The sequence below is a fragment of the Vulpes vulpes genome, chromosome 10, assembly GCF_048418805.1.
Source record: "Vulpes vulpes isolate BD-2025 chromosome 10, VulVul3, whole genome shotgun sequence".
In the NCBI taxonomy this organism is placed as follows: Eukaryota; Metazoa; Chordata; class Mammalia; order Carnivora; family Canidae; genus Vulpes; species Vulpes vulpes.
Window position 1 is genome coordinate 100462762 of NC_132789.1, and position 23450 is coordinate 100486211.

Below are 23450 nucleotides of genomic sequence, written 5' to 3' on the forward strand. Positions count from 1 at the left end.
GGTAGTGAGGAACTATCGCTTCCTGATCCCCCAAACAGGGCACAGTAGTGATTGGGCCCCTGGGGGTAAGTCTCACTGCAGTGATAGCTCCATCTCTGGGGAGAAGAGGCAGTGGCAGTGACCCTTGGCAGCTCGGTGCCCCTGTGATTAGCATCAGTGGAGACTGTGGGAGTCCTCCGGAACAAAGGCTGCACATACCCAGGGAGCCTTGCCGAGGTCCTTTGGTTCTCCTTCTCCCTATGGGGTAAAATCCCTCCGAGGGAGCCCTACTGAGGCTCAGCTGCCTAGGTTGGGGGGACAAGGTGAGACATATAAAATGCTTCCTATACTTTTCTATGTTGCCATCCTAGTCTTCGAGCTTCAGCCTTACTCCTTCCCAGTGCTCCAGAGCTCTTTCCATCAGTTGGTAGGTTTTCAGGGGAGGATGAGTATTTGGGAGCCCCTAGTTCTCCATCTTACTGGCCAATCAAGTCTCAGCCTTTTATTATAATTTCTTGCATTGTTTTCTATTGTTAATGTCCTCCTTGACATTTTGTGTATATTTTGGCTTTATTATTTTTTTTCTTTCAGCAAGTCTGGCTCAGATGATATGCATTGTGCAGCGTGTTGTTTCTATTTTGAAAGATATAGTTATTTTGACCTGTGTGTTCCTGTTACCTTGAGGTCACCAGCTAGGCTGTCTGCTATTTTGTGTCAGAGAGGAGATAAAAAGCCAGGCTCAGCGACAATCCTATGGAATTAAGGAGAAAATAGGAAATAAATCCAGAGACATGAGCCCAAAACATTATAATACCACGACTGACCATTTTCATTGTTTGCTACTCTATCAGGAAACTCCTCCGGTAAGGATTTCACTTTAAAATACTTAGGTAGCATCAATTTTTAGAGGAGCTAAATCCCATTAGCTGACAAGATTTAAAAAGAAGAGATATTTGTATACATTATTGAGGCCAGTGGGTCAGTCCAAATCTGTTTCATCAACCCCCTACCTTGGTTGTCCCACGGATACACAACCCTGGCTATCTTTCATTATTTATCTACTTTACTCCTGATTACCCCCACCTCCAACCATATTCGCTGGGTTTTGTTCATTCAACACAACCCACTAATCCTCATATCAAGTTGTTTGTCCTTATTCTCTTTTCTGCCTAAAATCTATTTTCCCAAACCTATGCATGATTGTGTCTTTCTCAATTCAAATGGTATCTTCTCAAAAAGACCTTCAATATTACGCTGGCTAGAGGAATGCTTCAACTCCCATCCCACCACCCACTCCCCCCTATCAAAAGTCTATCACCTTCTCATATTATCTTTTCATTAGTACCAAAAAATGGTTTTATTTACTGCTTTGTGTGAATTTTTTTCCCAAGGCTTCTGAACAGAAAGAAAAAGGTCATTATTTGAAGTCAGAGACTCAGTGTGTCTTATACATTATTATATTCTTTGCGTCTACAATACATGGTTTGGCATATAGCACAATTCAATAAATATATTTTAACTGACTCACCACTTGAAAGATTGTGGCTTGGATCACCAAGAAATTTTGATGTCTCTTCCGTGCTATATTTTATAGGATAAGGTTGTGTCAAACAGAAAAGTAGATGTTTTTATGTAAACTCATAAAGCAGCACCGATTTAACATAGGGATGTAAACATTCATTATTTAAGAGAATACCTAAAAAACACAATTTCCATGTGGTTATGGTGACAATGGAGGTGATATGATGATTTAAATTAACAGCATGTGATGGTAGAAAGTTTGTACAATGACTAGAGTTCAGGTGAATTTGTTCTTGTTTCAAGTTCCAGAAGAGATGAACTAGCCTAAAGGTTTCATACCAAACTGTGATGCAGAACTGTTTTTGTGCAATCACAAACTATCTCCCTAGAGAGAGTCAAAGACCTTATGATTCCAGGTCTGAGGTGTGCTCCAGGGTTGATGTAAAAGAGGTCCCAAGGGAAATCAAAGAGCATTGAGAGTATAACTGAACACTTCTTGGGAAAAATAAAATGAAAACACCCTTCAACTATAGTTACAGAGATCATATTCACTGCTTTCAATTTTATAAGGCACTTATCACTAATCCATACAAGGAGCTTGTAATTTTCCCACTTGATATTTCATCTTGATTTAGTTTTTTGCTCACCATTTGTATTCATGATTTGCAGGTATCTTTTGTGATTAACAGAATCAACTTTGGATACCTTAACTTTCAAACTCTACAGGGCAAAGGCAATTTCTATGTAATGCTCTCCTACAGGTACACACACTCCCTCAAGCTATTAGGGATATAATTAGTATCCGTCAATAAAACTGCTTCCTGCTCCGGCAATTCTTATTGTTCTGACAGCCCAGTACCTGCAAACTATAGATTGAAAGCAAATATAATTTTCATCATTTCATAGACAGTCAAAAGCAAATCGGTAGGACAGAGATATCTTCTGGGTACACTTCGTGGATTTTGTTTCATCACATTCCTAAACCCCAGGAACCCTCAGAAACCATGCAATCACTTGGCTGACAATCAGAAACAATTCTATGGCCGTAGAAACGGACGAACTGCTGGAGAGCTATTTGTGAGAAATCCTGGATCTTCATTTTTGATGTTCAATTAGGCAAGGTATAAGAGCTGCTGACATGCTTTTTCTTCCGAGATTAAATGACTTTCTAAATAGAGGATATTTGAAGCCCAAATCACTTGACAAGTAGGGATACTAGACTTTTACAAGAACCGAATTGTTTTTCAATATCAAATACATTTAAAAATTCTATGATAACAAAATGGACCTTGCTTATTAAAATTGCTGTAAGATTATGAAACCCCTACAGATTATATTCTCTTCTTGAAAACTCTTAAATGTAATCCAAGTAATAATGATGCTTGAAGTCCTGATATTATTGCTGCATTATAAATGAGGGTTAAAAACCAAAAGTTAAAAATAATATCCATAATATGTATTATTATTTTTAGGTATTTAGCATTTATTTAGATGAGAATTGTTTAAGGTATTTCTACAGTAGAATATCTTCAATTATAAATTATCAGTAATAAAGAATAATAATAGATATAAAAACCATAATAGATATAAAGCTATAAATAGATATATACAAAGTGGTAACTGTTCCTGAAAATAATTTCCCTCTGTCTGAGTGAAATCAATTGCATCATTAGAAGTGACGTGATTTTTGCTAACTTGGGAACATGTTAAAATTGAGTCTCCCGAAATTAACAGATTACTATTACTCCTCCAAAGCAATATTTGAAAAAAAAAAACAGTAGCTCCGTACATACACTGTTGAGACCATTAACCTGTTGAACATTATTGCTAAGACCTAGATTAAGTATCTTCTGTTTAGGAATGGAATATAAACAAATCTCATCTTTTTTTAAAGTCCTAAACTAAGCTCTTTCATGACACATTAACTATGATAAGCAGAAGAGGCAGGGTGCTAATTACTATAGTGATGTGATCCACTTGCTAAATGATGAGAACATCAATAATTCATAAGAATTAGCTGCTAAAACATTTAACGTCAAACAACCCAGGCTTAGCAACCCAGATAGCAATCTTTTGTGTGTACTAGTTGACATTCAGACACTTCCTTTTCATTAAGAAATATAAATGCATTTTCCTTCTTGCAGCAGTTTAGATTATAAAGAATGGCAGGTGTAGAATATGTCTCCTCTGTGTGCAGTATCGACAGTCTCAGTGAGAGTCTGCAGATGTCTCACACTTAGTGCAAATCAGTCTTAAAATTTTTAAATGCAAATTAAGTGTCATCTTCTAATAACCAATGATATGGAAGAAATAACAATAGCACAAGTAACCAAATATGGAATGCTCGGTTTTACACATCGGAATAGAGGAAAATTCAATCTTTGTATTAAATCATGTTATGAGTCTAAATACAGTCTTAGATTACGGGTGTCTCAAAGCTTTATATGCCTCCAAACCATTAAGTCTACCATCGAAGTTTTATCTTGTTTAATTTATTTCCTTAATATCTAATATACATTTATGTCCTCATAAAATAATTTAAATCATTTCCTCTAAAAACCTCATTTTTCAAAATAGAATATTCAAGCTTTTAAAACCTAATCAAGAGCAAATAACAAAGTTGTGAAGTGTTTATCATTTTTTACATTATTAATGAGACTACAAATACATATCCATAACGTTATTAACGTAAATAACTGTCACAGGCAATGTACAAGTGAATTGATTGTTGGAGCCATGAAAAAATCACACTATGTCTTAAAAATAAAGGGAATCATTTCTTTAGTAGCTTTAATATTAGAAAAAAGTGATGTGAACTGAACACAAAATATTTTAAGTTATCTTAAAAGGAAGAAGAGACGTCTAATCTGTAAAATCAAAGGGAAAATCACTACATAGCTGGACAACACTAAAAAAATGTTATGGCAAATGATTCCTTAACAGTTGAGACAAAATTTAATAAAGGTCTTATAAAGTCATCTTAATACACCCCAAAAAGTGAATAGCTTAAATCCTAAAATCCTTAAATCATCAGTGTTCCAGTCTAAAATGGTTTTTCTTAGGCTAAATCCATATGGAATGCTTTATTACTATTTTTTTTTGTTAAGTCCCGATTGTAATCCTTCGTTACATTTTTTCAATAAGTCCTGAAGATATAAACCTCCTTATCACAAACCTTTCTATGGTCACTTTTTGCTTTGAGTACAATTAATTTCGATATCTTTTTGTACTTTGGCAGTATAACTAAAGGGAGCATCCTTAAATTGGTTTTAATATATAATTATGACATTTTTCCTGGCTATCTAATGAGGAGAATGTTATTAGTAATATCACCTTCCAGCATAATTTTGCCTTTCATCCCACTTAAAATTTTCTCCAATTAAATTTTCACGATATCAAGGAAAATTTTAGATTGCAACAATTTAATTTTTGTATCTATTGAGCACTGCTTCCACTAATGAAAAGTGTCATATATCAGTAAAATTCAGCTCCAAGAAATATAGACTAATTATATTATCTCTCAGTGAAGAAATTTTCCCTTTGCCCTATAGTAGCCTGATAAAGGAAAACTGAATTATGCAACCACATAAAGTAAGATGTAAGCATTAGGTTCAATTTATTCTATTGGAAGGCACTAGATGATTATTTAATCATACTAAAAAATATATCAAGAGAACTAATATAACTAGTTCTTACCGTTTCTAAACTTGGCCCTGAGTTAACGTGGGAAAAAAAATGCCTTAAATTGATGGTATAAGAGGCACAGGTTCCGTTCCTGTGGGACCCATAGCTGTGGGCAGTGTTACAAATACCACTTCTCCCCCCTTCTGTATAGTACCAGCCCTTAAAAACTTAACTGAAATTTCCTTTCAGAATCATAACTAGGCAGTTTTTACTATTTATTCTTGGGAAAAGTACCATCTTTCTCACTGCTTCCCATCAGGGTCTGCTAGAAATTGAACATTTGGTCATCTCTACCCGCCCCCCTCCTCCCCCACAGACATAAAATTCACAGGTTGAAATCCTGTCCCTCAGTGAACCAAACTCTTAGCTTCTTGGTGAGTCCCGGGGCAGGGACTACACCCCGTGGAGGTGTTGCACAAAGTCAGCTTCCTGTAAGGCAGGTAAGGAGCTCCGGGCAATAACTTCCAAGGCTGCGACTCCCTGAGCGAAGGTGAGTGGGCTCCTTCGACTGCGGGTTAGAATGAACTTTTCCCGAGGAGCCTCCCCATCCTGTGCAGAGGCGGGCACAGGGCTGCAGGTGCCCCTGAGGAAGCCTGTACGTGCATTGTGTGTTGTGTCCACAAGGCTTGTTGTCTTCCGTGGGTGGAGATTTTCACATAATAATGAGATAAAGGTGACTCTCCGTCACCCCATGGGTCACCCCGTGCCCATCAGCACAGGCATGAGTCGAGGGTTGAATTCAAACTGGTGCGGGTGGTCTGGGCTGGCGAGAGCTCTCTGCCCGGCCGGTGGTCACTGCTGGAGGGGTCGTTTCAGCTTTCCTCACGGGGTACCTGTCCGGTCTCTGGCTTGAGTTCAGCTTTACTTTCCACCTTATTCTTAAGGGAAAGGATGGGATGGCATTAGGTGACTACAAGCAGTAGGTGGTAAAGGTCAGGTCTTGGAGTCTAGCTGGTGATAGAATTTGGAGTTAAGGCGATTGGGAAGTAAAGCTGCCATAAATGTGACTAGGCCCTTACAAAAGAGACCCCCGAGGATGCCCCCCCCTTCCTACCATATGAAAACTGGGGGAGGAGATGGCCAATCTTTAAAGCAAGAACTCGGGCTCTAGTCAGACACTGGATCTGTCAGCACCTTGACTTGGACTTCGTAGCTTCCAGAATGATGAGAAATGCATTTCTGTTGTTTATAAGGCACCGACTCTGGCACTTTTGTTATAGCAGCAGAAAAGACAGAGCTAGAAGTTGGCAGCAGACGTGGGATGCTGCAGCACCAAATGCCCACAACACACACAAGCGGCTGCGGAACTGGGTGGTCCTGTAAGGACTGGGGGAATTTGGAGGTGGAAGCTCAACGAAGCCTATGTTGGTTGTGAACGGACCGTAAAGGGTGACCCTGGTGAGAGTTCAGGAGAAAGGGGGAGAGCTGGGGCGAAGGCCTCTATCCGGTTAGAGAGCGAGTGATCTGGGATGGGCCGCTGGCAGATGCAGGGATGCAGAGGCTCCTGCGGCGAGCTCTTCTACAGAAATGAGGACTGTCACTGGGAGCCGGAGGAAGGGGGCCCTTGGTGTAAAGTGGAAACGCACTTGCCCGAGTGATGTTCACGTCCGGGTGTCCTGTGGGAGGGAGAACTTGCAGACTGTGCCCTTGAGGATCGGGCTCGGGCAATGCCTGGGCAGGGGCAGCCGGGCCTCCTTCCTCCTGACCGCTTACGGCTAATGGGCAAATGCCGGAGAGAGGAATGGCTTAGAGATGGAGCAGCTGGCCGGGGAGGAAGCCCAGCTTAAAGACACGGAGAGTTCCCAGGCCAGACGCACAGGAGACAATGATGAAGCGTGTTCAGGAGGAGCCTTGGCAGATCCGTGTGAACCCCCATCCCGACAGGTGGGAGCTATTCTCCAGACAGCAGAGGCATGACCCTGGGGCCCTTCAGAGACCCAGCGGGGGCTCCGGCCCCATCACAGGCCACACAGTGCGTGTGGGACGGGCCCTGGGCAGAGGGAAGCCCTGGGGGCAGGGGCAAGGTAGTTCAGAGGAGGGGCTGCTGGCATCTGTGGGACCGGTTGTGCCCGGCGCCAGCTCCCATGTCAGGCTCCACTCCCCCCACATCGGTGCCATCCTCCTTGCTGCTCATGTCTGGGCTCCGGTGGGCCCAGTAGGGCCATGATGATCGCCCCTTTGGCCGGCACACACAGGAGTCTCTGGTGGCATCTTTACAATCCAGTGTCTCTAGTGCTCAGAGGTCACACCCATGGGGCCTGCTGCCAACACCCAGATTTCAAGGAACAGAGGTGCTGGACAGCTGGACACTGCTGTGGGATGGCCGAGAATCGGGCCTAAGGAGATCATACTTGGGCCTTACGGTTTCACGTTTGCACCATTCAGTTTTGGACTCACAGGGATCCGTCGCTGCTTTCTTCTTCCCTATTTCTTCCTTTTATAATGGGAATGTCCACCCTATGCCTTTCCTACCATTTTATTTTAGATGCACATAACTTGCTTGGTTTCACAGGGACAAAAAGGAATGCTGCTCCTCAGGGTGAAAAACACCTGGACTCTCACATGATTAGGATGATACTTATTGGGATCCCTGGGTGGCGCAGCGGTTTGGCGCCTGCCTTTGGCCTGGGACGCGATCCTGGAGACCCGGGATCGAATCCCACGTTGGGCTCCCGGTGCATGGAGCCTGCTTCTCCCTCTACCTATGTCTCTGCTTCTCTCTCTCTCACTGTGTGCCTATCATAAATAAATAAAATTAAAAAAAAAATTTAAAAAAAAAAAAAGGATGATACTTATTTATTTACTTGAGAGACAGAGAAAGAGAGAGAGTGGGGAGGGACAAGGAGGGGAGGGCCAGAGGGAGAGAGAGAGAATCTCAAGCAGACTCTGTGCTGAGCACAGACCCGCGAATGGGGCTCAATCCCACAACCCTGAAACCAGAGTCGATGCTCACCTGACAGCCACCCAGGTGCCCCCGATTTAGGTGAGACTTCAGACTTTTGCATTTTGAGTTGATGCTGGAACAAGTCAGGATTGGGGGCTGCTGGAATGAGTGAGTACATTTTGCATGTGAGGAGGACGTCAATTTTAAGGATCCAGGGGGTAAACGCTGTAGCTTACGTGTCGGTTATCCTCTTCCTCCCCTAAATTCTTATGTTGAAATTCTAACCTCCGATGTGACGGTGTCTGGAGGTTTATCCTTTGGGAAGTGGATGAGATTAGTGCCCTAATGAAAGAGACACCAGAGAGCTCCTTCTCCCCTTCCGTCACGCGAGGCCACAGCAAGAAGATGGTCCTCTGTGAGCTAGAAAGCAGGCGCCCGTGAGACACTGAATGTTTCAGCAACTTTATCTTGGAATTTCCAGCTCTGGAACTGCAAGAAATACAATTGTGTTGCGTATGACCCATTCAGTCTACGCTACTTTCGATATAGGAGTCAGAACAATCTTGGGGGCACAGCCCTTTAGGGAACCCTGCCATTAAGACAGTGGGCCAGAGGGAAATTGGAAGTTAGGAAGAGGTAAGTTCCCTGGTTTCCATCAGCATCGGGACAGCTGCGGGAGGATCTGAAATTCTTTTTTTTTTTTTTTTTTTTTTTGGATCTGAAATTCTGCTGCCACTTTTGCACCAGCTGCCTAAAGCTTCCTCGGATATCTGATCAAGATCCCGGTAGCGCCCGTCCTGCGAGTCCCTAAATTCTTATGATACTTTTTCCTTTTGTTTCCTTGATGCTGGATATGGTAGCTTTTTTCCCTGTGCTTAAACTCTTGATTATTTCCATTTTTTTTTCCTCCTTTAAGGCTTTTAAACATAGCAATAACCAATTTCTTGAATTAAATCATCTCTGTTTGAAATACCTATTGCCTTTTCTGTTTCCCTGAATGAGGCCTAGTAGGAAGCCACTGAAGGGAGATCAGCAACGTGCTAACGTTATTAGCCTTGGGTTGAGACATCATGGTGTTAGTTGCCTTGTAGAGAAGATTGAAGGAAGGAGTAGTACAGACTTGGCTGCTAAAAGTTGGGAGACTATTGTGATAAAGCAGAAGAGGGACCGGCTAGGATTATTGTGATAGCAATGGGACCAAGTAAAAAGACTCACAAGATGTAGGATATAATATTGGCAATACTTGATGATGCATGAGATGTGGGGAATTAGAGGAAAGAAAGAATGATGAGTGACAGGATTGAGTGTGACACCATTTCGTAAGATGAGTATGGAAATTGATGAGACTCGAAAGTACGGTCATAAATTAATTTTTTGAAATAAAAAGAATTGGTTTTTGCCATTGAGAAGCTATACTATTAGTCTGGTCCTAGGAGAAAATTTCTGTGCTGGGGATTTACATTTATGTAAGGTAGATTCTGATGCCCTGAGTATTGAAAATGGTAAACAGAATGAAGTTCTAAGACCCAAACTTGAGGAATGTTGGCAATTAATGACCCAGTTAACAAAGGCAAGACTTCAAAAGAGGAAGAGGAGTACCTGCAGCTTTAATGATACTGTTAGAAAGGCTGGTGAAAGGAAGTGCTCAGGAAGGAGTAAGTAACCAACATTGTCAATGGCTGATAAACGAGTATTTAAAACAGGAAGCAGTAGGTTGAGTAATAAAGCAGGGGGGAGAAGGGAGTGGGAGGAAGAAGAGTTAATAATTGGTAAGGAAAACCCGTTTCTGCAGAGATCCTGAGAAACAGACTTATATTGAATCTATTCACTATTTCCATATATCTATTTACAAAGCAAGGAAAACAACTTAATTAGTTACGGGATCTCTCCAAGCATAGCTGCAGGGTCTTTCAATCTTTGGCTTACCTGTGCCTTTCTTCTAGAGATACTTCAATCTAGAAAATATACACACGTCCAGCGCCTGATAATATGTGCATATTATATAGTTTCCGATGATGGTATTGATAATTGCATTTCACGATTTTCACATTTCACAATAAGAATCAGAAATAAAATCTTCCTTACTCAAGTCGTGAGATGCCAAGCGGATTATCAATTTCTCTTGGCCGATGGGATTTTGAATAGAGGAAAAACACCTGTCCCTTAAATAGGAACAAAGCTGATTACTATCCTTGAATCTTAATTGATTAACTCCAATCCATAATCTCCTATTTCCCAGCCCTTCCTTATTAAACAAAAAAAAAGGGAGATTGTCGAATTCTCAGTAAGCACAGGTACAATGGAAATACTTCGCTGCTGAGTAAATTGCCATTGCAGTTTTGTCCACAATTAGAACCTTATTGAAAATCTATGATGTGGGTCTGTGCAGTCTGCAGCCTGACGGTTATGCAGGGGCAATAATCATTGATTTCTAAAGGCTTTCAATACTTGGAACACTGGTTATTAATAGCAAAAAATAACCATTCAGGCAAATGAACCTGTAATTTGGCAATGATCTTGCTAATTTCTGTCTAAAACACGTTACTTAGAGGATTTAAAGACCTTTCTTTAGCTCCCAGTTAGCTAATACGCATCACTCTTTGATCTGCCATTAAGGGGGTCAGGATTCCAAGTGCACTTTATCATAGTTTTGGGTTTGTACCTGAAATGGTGCCGTTGAGCCGTCATGGACGGATATGATCTTTGAATTGCTTTTCTAAGTGTAGGGTGGATCTGTGGCGTCGTTCATGTGTGTATCTCTTTATCTATGAAATAAAATTGGGCACAGAGTGTTATCCTGGCTCTCTAACTGAGCAAGTCATTTAACCTCTCTGAGGTTCATTTTCTTGTTGGCAAAATGTCAATCTAAATGCCGCCTGCTTCACCGAGGACACTGTAAAGAAAGGTAATATGTGTGCGGTTCATAACATGAAATTTGTCCCATATTTGATAGTAATGTGGGCAGTACGCAGTTGCAAATGCCCCTTTATGATGTAGGCCTTGGCCAGAGCTTTGCCTTGGGGCGAACTATTGCGTTTGACTAACATGGAACACAATTTAGAGTATGCTTCTTTCAAATAGTATCCGTTAATCCATTCACTCAAGAAACATTTATGCGGTGCCTACCCTGGGAAGGTGCTTCTCTATTTATTGGACATTGAACAGTAAAGGTATTGCTCAACAGAAAGACATTGAGCAATAAGAAAACAAACAAAAAAAAAAGTCAAAAAAAAAAAAAAAAGAAAGAAAACAGACACAGCTGCTAAGGTTCATGTATTTGTGGGACGAAATAAAGATGGAGAGAGAGAGAGAGAGAGAGAGAGAGAGAGAGAGAGAGAGCAAGCCAAGGTGGCCACAACTAATTGATTTCAAATGTCCAAGCAGTCATAATAAGAGAAAAGAAAAATAAAGCAAGATAAGGGGAAAGAAAATAGTAGCAGTAGATGGATTATCCGTGAAGACATGTTGGAGGTGATGCTTTAATAAGAGCATCTCTTATTAAAGAGACTTTAATAAAGGAAATACACCGTAGAAACATATAGCAGGACAGCTTCCCGGGCACAGTGAGTTAGCATGTATCAACGTTCCCTTTTTCCCATTCACAATAATTTTCCAAATACTATGCATTATTTTTGTTTGCACATTATCATGACTTCTGTGGTTCTTCTTACTCATCGGCAAAGAGTTGAAGCCCTCTACTCTTGCTGCGTGTTCCCAAAGATGTAGGCACAGGCCTTGAGCTCTGCTCTTGGTCTAGTCATGTGTAGGACAGAGATCCTCCAACCTATAGGTAGAAAGCAGAACAGATAGGAACAGGAAGTGTTCTTTTTTTTTTTTTTAAAGTTTTTATTTATTTGTTCCTGAGAGACACAGAGAGAGAGGCAGAGACACAGGCAGAGGGAGGAGCAGGCTCCATGCAGGGAGCCTGGGACCCGGGATCATGACTGGAGCCACCCAGGCATCACGGAACAGACGATCTTCTTACTCACTACTACTTGCCAGGCCCTAAGTTGGGCACTTTTACGTACTTTACCTCATTTGAGGCTTAATCATATGAAAGGGCGTTGAAAGTCATCCTTATTTTATAGCAGATGAAACAGAGGCATCAGCAATTAAGAAACTGGACAGTGGTCTCGCAGCTGTGGAGGCTGAATTTTAATTTAAGGAATCTGCAGGTATAATTTTAAATTCTCAAAAAAATACACACACACACACACACACTATATACATGTATTTCTTTCCAACATCATAGTAATTGTGGGGAGATTGTGAAAAAACAAAGCAATCCTAATTATTTTCCTGTAGTAAAATTTTCCATGAAGAATATAGATGTTTATTATTAGAAAATAGTCAACTCTTGGGACACCGGGTGGCTCAGTGGTGGAGCGCCTGCTTTCGGCCCAGGCTGTGACTCTGGTCCCGGGATCGAGTCCCGCATCGGGCTCCCTGCATGGGGCCTGCTTCTTCCTCTGCCTGTGTCTCTGCCTCTCTCCCTTTCTCTCTCTCTCTCTCTGTGCATGTCTCATGAATAAATAAAATCTTTTAAAAAAGTAAAGAGAATAGTCAATTCTTGATTGTCTGTATCAGAACATTTGAATGGATAAAGTAGCAGAAAATTTCAGTGACTTATATTGGTTTTATGTTTCATTTAACTATTTTCATGTGTTATAATTACTTGATTTCAGTAATAGAAAATTAGAGTTTTAAAGACTTTAGAATACATTTGTTGACTAAAGCTACAGTAATATAAAAAGGGTAGGAGTCATGGTCTCATATTTTGACATTTTATAATGCTGAGAAATTATAAATGTTACAATACTTATAATTGTGAAGTAGGAAATCTATGTTGATCAAAACAATATATGTGACCTTGTTCTGTATATTCCTGTGATACTTATATTTACAGAAGCTTCAGGACTTTTTCTGCCTTCCTATGAGTTTTAGATTGTATTTTTGATCTTTTCAATTGAGTCAATTATTTCTTCCATTTAAGAATAATAAATAACACTTATTAGACAGAAGTTATTTGAGCAATCAAAATGCCTTCCATATTTAATATAAGAAACTACTAATGGTAACTCATAATTAATCATAAATTAATCATATTGCTTTTCTTTTGAAAATAATACACTGATTCAGAAGGTGATTTCTGAGTAAAGTCTCAAATATACTATTTTTATTATGGTCTTGTAGTTTTCTTTCAGTCAGTATGCATTTGTGATTACTTTTCCCTTACAACATTGATATTTTGTAAGGAAGCAATGAATTCTACAGTTATAAATAAGTTGCCATATTATAGAAATTAATAAATAAAAATTAACTAATAAAGTTGCCATATTATAGAAATTCCCTTTGTATTGACAAACAATTCATTACTTTTAATGAACTAAAATCTTAGATTTTAATTTAATTTTAATTTTAATTATTGACTTAAACTTAAGTCTGTAAAATGCATTGATTGAGCAGTATGATTGTCACTGCAGCATTAGCTAATACTGTCGTGTCACATAGTTATCATTTCTTCTGGTACTGGGAACAGTTTAGATCTACTTAGCAGGTTTAATGCTTATAATCTCCTTTTATTGTCTATAATGACTGTGCTCTGTATTAGGTCTCCAGGACTTATTAATCTACTAGTTGCGAGTATGTAACCTTAAGGGACATTTTTCCCCTTCTAATCTCCAATCCCTGGAAACCACCGTTTCACTAGATATCACAAGAGAAATGATACAGTTTTTGTCTTTCTCTGTATAACTTTCTCCCTTAGCAATGTCAAGTTTCCTCCATGTCGTTGCAAATGGCAGGATTTTGGGTCTCCTGGCTGATTAGTATTGCATGTCTGTCTACCACAACTGCTTTATGCAATCGTCTGTTCACAGGCGCTTGAGAGACAACTTAGGTCTTCCATGGCTCAGCTGTTGTGAATGATGCTGCAATGAGCACGGGAATGCGCGTGTCTCTTTGGTAACGTGTTTTCATTTCCTTTGCACATGTACCCGAATGGTTGCTCTATTTTTAATTTTTTGGAGAACCATCCATATATTCTCCACAGTGGCTACACAAGTTTACATTCCCGCCAGCAGTGCTCACGGCTTCCCCCCCTCTATGTCCTCACCAACACTGGCTATCTCTCGTCCTCTCGATGATAACTACTCTTGTAGGAGTGAGGGGATAGCCCAGCATGGTTTTGATTCGCGTTTCCGTGATGATGAGTCACGTTGAACACTTTTTCATGTGCCTGTTGGCCATTGGGAGGTCTTCATTGGAAAAATGCTTTATAGTTCCTCTGCCCATTTTTAATTTGATTTCATTGGTGTTGAGCTGTATGAGTTCTTTATAGATTTTGGGTACTAACTTCTAATCATATGCATGGTTTTCAGGTATTCTCCCTACATTTTGCTGGGGATTTCCTTTGATGTGGAGAAGCTTTCATGTTTGGTGTAGTGCCACTTGTTGATTTTGTTGCTGTTTGTTCTTTGGTGTCCTATCCAAAAAAAAAAAAAAAAAAAAAAAACTCATTTCTAAGACCACTGTCAAAAAGTTTCTTCCCTATGTTTTCTTCTAGGAGTTTTATGTTTTCAGATTCTATGTTTAAGTCTTTAATCATTTTGAGTTAATTTTTGTGAGTGGTGTAAAGAAAATATCCAATTGTCTTTTTTTTTAAATGTGGTTATTCATTTTTCCCAGCAACATTTATTGAAGAGACTATCCTTTCTCACTAAATATTCCTGACTTCCTTATTAAATGTTAGTTGACTGCATATGAGGGAGTTTACATCTATAAAAATTATGTTCCTAATTGTTGCGATCATCATGCTCTATTTATACCATTGCACATTTACATCAGCAAACTTTTTTTTTTGATTTTTAGAAAATGTATTAAGTTTATAGACTTCCAAATGAACCAGTACAATTTTATTTTTTATTTTTCAATCTCTTATTTATGAGAACCTATTTTTATTTCCAGGTGGAACAAACCAACTCAAGTAATATTTGTCCTTCTGTTTTAAAGATGGCACCATGCTCGTCCTCAAGGAGTTGTGGAATAAAGCATGTTATACACAATTGAATAGTGAAGTTTTTTCCCCTCAGTAAAATTTTGGGGTTCCCATTTTTTTTGCTATGTTTCAAATTTCACCTGGCAAATTTCAATGATGTAATATATGCACCTTACCAATATTTTAAATGATTCCCTCTCTGGGATGTTATAAATATCTAGCTGTATAGTTCAGGGACAAGTTGTTTTCATTTGGTTGGTATTTTAGAATTGTTACTGGGTAAATCATGACCAGAATTTTGCATCTGTGGTTTAAAGATCTAGAAAATACAAATGGACAGATGTTATTATTAATTATTAATTAGGAAAAAAAAACTTTCAATTTCATTGTCTCACATATTTTCAGATGCCATATGTTTATGTTGTTTTCATATTTCCATACTTATTTTCACATGATAACAGTTTAACTTTGTAGATGATTATTAGCATTTAAGTTGTAATTAATACATGAGCTTAATCTGTCCTATTTGCTTAACTTTTAAAGTATTTGTTGAAGGTAGTTCAGAAAGATTGAAAAGCTTAAGATCTGTTATGTACAGCGTTAGTTATATTTTTGTTTCTAAATTCACATTATATTTTCTAACCCATAAAAACATATATGGAAAGCCAGACTCTTCCTCTATACTACTATTGCTGCTACTACTAATAATTATGAACAACAGGTTTATTAATTATAAAAACTTTAGAAAAATTATAAAACTGCTATTCTTTTAAAATCAATAACATTTTAAAACCTGTTAGTCTAAGTATGTAACTTCAAAAAAAATGTTTGCCCTACAACTACTACTTACTCCTAGGGTTGAGAGTGGGAAGGAATATGGGCAGGAAGGAGCGGTCATTTTCACTATCGTTGTCAGTCACTCTATTAAGTTGGTATTGGGAAATATCTTGATACCTGGAGCTTTCATGAATGGAACTCAGTCTCCTATTATCACTCCGCACTAGATATGGTAAAACAAAAACCAAACAAATAAAAAAATGAACCATTCTATTTATTAAACTGTATGGTGCATTTTGAATATTATAGGAAATTGTACCAAGAAAAAAAAATATCCAAAAAAAAAAAAAAAAGAAAAAGAAAAACAATATCCATGAAGCATAAGTTAAAAAAAAAAATCCATGGTATACAGCAAAGAAAATCTAAGAATGAGAGTGACAAATAATAAAGGAGATTTTTATAATTATAATTAAGAGTTTTGATAAGATTTTTATTTAATTTTTCCCACAAGATTGGGCCTTGCTTTGCTTATTGATGAAATATACTAGTTCACTCAATAAAATTAAAATAGCCATCTATATTAAAGGTACTCAGAGAAGTGAGAAATAAGGTGAAATAAGGTACTCAGGGAAGTGAGAAATAAAGTGAAACAAATTCAAACAAAAAAAAAGATTGATTCTGATATATTATTTGTCTTACCACAAATATGTCTAAGACTTGTTTCCAGTTCTTGAAACTGGATTTTAGAAATTTGGCTTGACATTTATGCATATTCTTTGTTTTTGTCTTAAAAAAAAAATGTCAGATGCCTCACTCAGCAGGGCCCTAATGGACGAGTTAGAGCTCTCAGAGCTAAGTAATAAGGGGACGTTTATTAACGATGTTTCATGCAGAAGCAGAGTGTAAGTTGTCATAATTGAGTAGCATCAAGACTCAATGTATTGACAGATGATGTAAGATGTTCAATTGCTCTCATTCAACAAAAAGAGCCAGTGCATTGATTTTTACTTCCATTTTCTTTTTACAGAATGAATTTCTGACCAAAAAAAAAAAAAAATGTTTGAATGAACATTGGGGAAATAAATTTGAATGTCAGATGGGTGAGGAGTTCATGAGGAAACCCCCTAGGCACTTTAAATCCGCTCATTTCTCCAGGATCAGACCAGGACTGATGGGAGCACTGAGACGTTTCACCGGAGAGATCACTGGCAGGGACTCTGCACGGGCTGTGGGCTGTGGCAAGCAGGAGAGGGCCTGGGAGTTGGCTGCTCCGAGCTTCTGGAAGGGAAAGCAGGTACATTATGTAAACTGCATGTCTATGACCTTGACATCAATTCCCCCAGAGGATTCTAAATCCAATTATTAAGTAGGTGATTTGTGAGCACCTAGGAGAGGGAGGCCTAATCATAAAGACCTCGCGTGAGCAACCTAAGGGCAATTCGTGTCAACTAACCTCATTGCTCTTTTCGGCAGGATTAGTAGAACAGCAGATCAGAAAAAACAGATAGAGCATAGCAACAGAATATAAGTACCTGAAGGCGAAGACTATGACAGATCTGATGGCCTGGGGGCTCACGGTTCCCCTGCTCTTTGGAGAGTTTGGCAGGGATCTGGCGCAGGAGCTTTGAGTTAACTCCTGATAGAATTGTCTGATGACAGCCCTGAGCTCCAGAGTCTCCTCTTTTTAATAAAGCCACCTCCCTGGGCAGCCAGAGTGCTGCCACTGTAGAGAGAGAGGCATAGGTGGTCTTCCAACTTCCCTATAAATATGGGAGCATTGGGGATTCGCTCCTGGCATGTTGACTACTGTGTAAACCCTCCGCACGTCTTAGTCTCATCCATAGGATAATGAGAGCTCTGGAATTTTGCACACACTGTGACTTGACTATTTGTTAATTTTCTTTCCAAAAAATCCTAATATATATTCACCCAAAGGACAGGGCCATGTGACCATAATCCTTTAGTAGAGACCAGCATTTCTGAGAGTTTAGATAAAATCCATTTGTTAAGAGTTTATTAAATGTGTAACCAGTCTTAGCTGCCTTATGGTTGTATTTCTTCTACTAACTCTTCCTTTCTCTCACCTACTGGACGCCTGGATCTTTAACAACACTTTTCTGTTCCTCTGGTTCTGTAATTATCTTGTCACTTTGGTTTATTAGAAGACTGTAATTTCAGGATTTAATTCTCAGACTTATTATTTCAAACATTGGCCTGTTAAAAATCAATCTTACCTCCTTCCAAGAGATGGTTACTGACGTGTCCACCACTCCTTGGAGTAGAGGAAAGTGAAAGTGGTCAGACTCCAAGGTCCTGGCTTCTCATCCATTTCTTAGACTTAAGTGCCTTTGAATTTGAGGGTAGAGATACCAGATGAGCGATGTTTCCTTTCTGCGGAGTTGAAAACCCATGGTAAGAAGGCATCCAGGGCCTTCCTCTGGTTCACGCAGTATCTGTGTAATATTGGTGGCACTGATTACACTGTAGTTTCTAAGTTGATGTGCTTATGTCCCTTGGATAAATGTTGAATTTTGCCTTTGCTCTTTCTATCCCAAGAACTCCTCTTCCCAGAGAGTTAGCTCGCGTGTCCCTTTCCCCTCGTCTGCCGTATGTACCGCACCTCTTCTCTAAGATAGGTATAATAATTTCAAGATGCCACTTTACCTCCCTAGAGGAAGGATTTTCTTGGAAAACCTCACTCAGTTGACTTGAAGGGGAAAGGAACTCTACGGCCTCCCCCTTGAAGAAGGGAGAGAACTCTTGCAATGTTGCTGACAACCGTCCCACTTCTCTATCCTCTTTACCGCCTGGAAAAGGGTGGAATATTGGCAGGTTGGTGAGTGTCAGACACTGTCCTAAGTGGTTATAGCGTCCACTCATTTAACTATCAGAACAGCCCTGTGAGGTCAGTGTTACTAATTTCACCTCCATTTCATAGACATGGTAGCTGAGGCATAGAATGTTTAGGTAAATTGTCCCAAATCACATGCTAGGAAGGCCAGGATTCAAACCAAGTGGCTCAACCACTTGTGTTGTTTAGGGTCATTTAGAAAGAAGCCATAATATAGAAACGTCTGTCCCCATTTTTTTCTCTCTGCCATCACTTGGTTGTGTTTTTCCTCAACTCTTACCGATACAAATAGCATATACATCTTCCCGAAAACAGCTAGAGGCACATTTGATTAACTTTTCCCGTTATTTGTTCCTCTGGCATCCAGTATTGCAGATTAAATTTACCAAGTTACTGAGAATTTGTGCTGTTCAGTAACATATCAATATTTTATAAAGGATTTGGAGAATACCAATTCTGTATTGAAAGTGAACCTACGGGCAGAAGAGACAGAGGGGGAAAGAAATGAATTTAACACTGGAAGAAAAGAATGGAAGTCCTTAGGGGTCAGAGCCATTCTAATTAGGATAACATAATAATAAATAACTATTTTATAAAATTCCATTTCCTTTCTGAAACACTGGGCTGGGGTGTTAACCTTAGGAATTCTTTAAAATTAATGTTTTCAAAAAATAATAATAATATTGTTATTTGAAGCCAGTTGCCAAACACTCTTTTTATTTTTGCTTCAAGCAGAGGTTGTCATTTTTGAAAATATCATATACCACTTATTAGTGTCAATACAGGCGTTCTGGACAGTCTGCGGATATTACTATGTAACTTCTCAGATGAATAATAGGCCATTGGAATCAGGAAAAGCAGGTCATGGTACAGGAAATAATTGTGATTGGCCTTATATTGAAAATCTTTTAATAAAGTTTATAAATAAATACATTTCCTCAAATGCCTTTACTAAGATAAATAATGTGATGACTCAAGTTAGCTTGGGTTTGTTTTCTTAGTTAGAGGTGGTTTCTGACTTGCATTTATAAAAACGGAAAGCTGACTGTCTGAAGAATCACCCTTAGTTGTATTTTATGAAGATTATCATTTATGGAAGATTCAAAACTAATTAAAACCCAGATAGAAAATTATGGTTCACACAGCAACAGCAAGTAGAGGATGCAGAGGTGCTTAAACTCTAGGCACCGACTTTGGGCACACTGGAAGTTGACAGATGCCATCTTGCGATTTGGACGAGACCTGAACCTTTTCTCCAACATCAGAGGTTGGCAGGCAAGATTGAAAATATTTGGTCAAATAATGTATGAAAAATAATACATTAAAAAATAATAAATAATAAAAAATTAAATAAAAATTTTAAAAAAGAAAAATAATACTTTATATAAATGTGGAGATTTTAGGCATCAGAGTTTAATATATGAAAGTATAGGTTATATGAAAGTCAAGTATTTGAAAGTCAGGTACAGTTCCCCTAAGGTATCAATTGTAATTTTAAATACAATGAGATGTTTTGCTTTCAAATGTATTTATTTTGGGTTTGATGTGTTAAAGTATCTCCTAGTCATATTTATTCCTAAATGGTACTCTTCAAACACTTTATTTAAATACATATTTCCACTTTTCCAATATTCCTTGAGTTGGCCATTTTAAGTCCTTTCCATTAGTCTTTGGTTCTTAATCATCCCTTGCTTTACATCTCCCATGGATGGATCATTCTCCAGACAGAACTGTGTGCAATACATAGATTTAAGACCATGTTAAAGAGATGGTTAAAGTAATCACTATTCTTAACTTTAGTAACCAGTCATGGTAACCCTGGACTTGCCCATTTTTTGCTACTTACATGAATAGGAGCACTTAGAATGTAAACGCTACCCTCTATTTCTCAGCATGTAGTTCAAGATGTGTTTTATAGACATTTTAAAGGTCATATTCTCCATAGTATTAAAGAAAAACATCTTTCACAGGTGTTTTGTTTCCACATCTGACTAAAGAGACCCTCCCCCATGTTACTATGTTTGCTGCTTTTGAGAACTTTTATTATTTAGTTGAAATCATTAAAAATTCAAAGCATTAGATCAGAGAAGCGGGTGTGGATGTTTTTTGTCCATTTATGACTGAAAAAGTGGGATTCTTTGCCCTTAGGAGTAATCAGTTTCTTCAATAGCTGTATATTTTGATCAAAGGCTTATTTGAGGTTTTTTTTTTTTCCTATAGCTTTTATTCAGGGAAATGAGGTTAGTAGGAAAAATAAAAGGAAGCAACTTTGCAAGACATTCGGAAGCACATAGAGAAACACAGAAACTAATGGATGAACTTTCAACTTTGATTAGTACCTCACTACAAATATATTGCAGGCATAAAATGAACAAAGCTGACCTCATATTGGCCTAATTTTCCTGTTAATTAATATACTTAGGGATTTTGATGAATTAAAAATTGCCCTATCTTTAGTGACAAAGTATTTCCATTATAGAAATCGTATAGGCTGGGTGTGATATGAGAGCTCAGATTGCTTCTAAGGGTCTTATACTAATATTGACCTGTGGACTCATGCCTCGTGACCTATGCAGTTGATCCTTGAACAACCTAGATATGAACTGCATGGATTCATTCACGTGTACATTTTTTTACAGTGGTATTAAGATATTTTCTCTCCTTTATGATTTTCTTAACACCTTCTTTTCTAGCTTATTATTGTAAGAATGCAATATGTAATATACAAAATATGTGTTAATCAGTAGTTTGTTATTGGTCAACAGAAGCTATTGGTAAAGTTTTTGGGGAGTCAAAAGTTATACATGGATTTTCAACTTTATCGGGCTTTGGAGCTCATAACCCTTGTATTGTTCAAGGGTCAACTATAATCAGTTCAGAAGGTTCAAAGTTTCAGAAAGAATAAGAAGAGATCAAAGACCAGATGCTAAATAATATTCTTCCACTAAAATTGATTACTAGCCCTCTGCCTTAACTTGTAAGAACTAGAACATGCATAGAAATTTTACATACATATGCAATTCGATAAAAATATGCACATTTACATATAATTCCCATTGCCTCCCAAGTTAAAAAAAAATGTCATGGATCATGGTTTCCTAAAAGCCTCAAATCTTGAATGAACAAGCAGACCTGCTTCAGTTTCTTATGAAAAATTAATCCGATTCTTGTATGACGGTTCTACAGGCACTAAATGGTAAATGTTTCATGAAAAAAAAACTTTGTCTTACTTATAACTGACACTTCAAGTCACAAGCTAAAAAAAGACCCAAAGAGTTTTCTCTAACTATGAGTAAAGAGATCAGCAATGACAGTATTTGTGGGGGGGGGGGGGACAACAAAAAAGCAGCTCAGAAAGTTATAGTCAATTCTTTACTGTTCAAATTGCTGTAGGAGACCCTTGACATAAAATATTATCAACGTGAGATAATTCATTCTGGATATCAAGCAATAGTTCACCGAATTCCATAACATTTCCATTTAATGGCTGGATAATGTAGAAATCGACCTGGGGATAAGGTACTGCAATCCTAAATACTGCGTAAAACACTGTAAACGCAGTATACACTCTAGCAGGTACCATGTCGTAACATAAAAAAACGGATAATCTGCACCAAGTTATCTAATTAAAAATGAAGTGTTATTTACAGAAGACAATATATATTTTCATATGAGGAAATATTTATCAATGTTCTTTACAAAGAATCTTAAAAAAGCTTCAGTTTTCACGTATTCTCTTTAAACTTTGAATATTCCGATATAAGTTCTTCCTACAAATGTCATTTGTGATTGGAAGCCTCCGACTGAACTTGGGGCAGGGACAATCGAAATACAATTGTGTTTACTTATGTTCATATTTGTCCAAAGAAATTGGTATCAACTGAAAAACTGTGGCTCCATTCAATCTTGATTTACTGGTGGCACGAAATGGAAATGAAAGGAGAGTTGGGAGAAAGTGAATTCAAAGTTACAAGACAAAGTGTTCATAGAAGTTGTGCCCCCGCAAACCCTTGCTGGCCCCACACTTATCATCCCTCCACGATTACCTTTGACTCCCTTGCCCGTTTCTCTTCCGTTCATCCCATCCTAGCAAAACTCTGACCTTATGTAGCGCCTTCCCTAAGTCCTCGTGCGAGCCCTGGTCTCACTTTCGCAATTTGATCCTCAATCTCAAGGCAACACTGAACACGGCCTCTTCATCTTATTACTGTCCACAGTGACACTGTTCTGCTGTCCTGGGTGACGGTTGTGTGAGTCTTCCTTCCCCCTTACCCTCTGGCCCGTTGTGGAAGGGAGGTGGAGGCTGCGAGGCCATCCCCTGTCCTCGCCTCCAGGCCTGAGGCCACCGTGGCCTCCACTGCTGGGACTGTCCATTGCCTGCTGATCACCCACAGCCGAGTCTCCCCGGGCATCTCCCTCAGTGGAGGAAACGCTTACCCAAGAAGGGTTATGTCCCTTCTTAGGGGCAGTCCGGGTCCAGTGGCTGTCAGCGTGGAGACCAAAAGATTCAGCCTTTAGCCTCCTTGTAGGACAGCTCTGAATGGTCATCTAGCTCCAGGGCTCCTCATAGAACCAGGAGTCCCTGCTGCAGCTGAACCGCAGTTGCCTCGCCTCTCCCTTCTGTAATCCGTCCTCCAGTCCCGCACAGGTGCTGCTCCGATGCACACTCCCCGAAGCACTTCTGGAAAATAGTTGTCTGCCTCAGACTCTACTGCCCTGGGGGAGCCACTCTGACAGGGTTGGCGCCCGCGAAGAAC

At 39.0% G+C, this 23450-nt stretch overlaps 1 pseudogene; it reads right to left on the reverse strand.

The window, feature by feature from the left end:
- Positions 1 to 23241, reverse strand: part of LOC112926910 (small ribosomal subunit protein eS12-like) — a 35486-nt pseudogene extending 12245 nt beyond the window's left edge.
- Between the last annotated feature and the right edge of the window lie 209 nt (positions 23242 to 23450).